Source organism: Asparagus officinalis, chromosome 1 (assembly GCF_001876935.1).
Source record: "Asparagus officinalis chromosome 1, Aspof.V1, whole genome shotgun sequence".
NCBI classification, from domain to species: domain Eukaryota; kingdom Viridiplantae; phylum Streptophyta; class Magnoliopsida; order Asparagales; family Asparagaceae; genus Asparagus; species Asparagus officinalis.
In genome coordinates this window covers 127753895-127754248 of record NC_033794.1, presented here as the reverse complement: position 1 = coordinate 127754248, position 354 = coordinate 127753895, and the positions used below count along the sequence as shown (strand labels likewise).

Here is a 354-nt window from a genome sequence, read left to right as displayed (position 1 = left end):
AATAAACACTGAGATACATATACAAAAGTTGCTTCCCTAGCGGACTCGAGTCATACTGATAAATTTTCATTGTTCCATGGAACATCACACTAAAGATGCTCAAGGAACGGTTTGTAGTCATGGCAATGGAGCTATGCAGCCTGTTTGCTCAAACTCCATGATGAGAAGCTCGTAGGTGAACACTACAAAGTCATGATTTAGAAGCTTTAATGTGGCACTATGTGAGGATATTGACCTGGTATTTAATACTACACTTTAAGTGGCAGTATTTCATGTACTTATTTGATGATTAATTAGGCCAAAAGAGATGTGTAGACTGAGAGAACAGAATTTTCCCAATCTGATTTAATTAGC

General features: G+C 37.3%; 1 protein-coding gene across 1 annotated transcript in view; it reads right to left on the bottom strand.

Moving 5' to 3' along the window:
• Nucleotides 1-354, bottom strand: part of LOC109840264 (D-lactate dehydrogenase [cytochrome], mitochondrial) — an 11364-nt gene that overhangs the window by 813 nt on the left and 10197 nt on the right. The gene's annotated exons all lie outside the window — the stretch shown is intronic.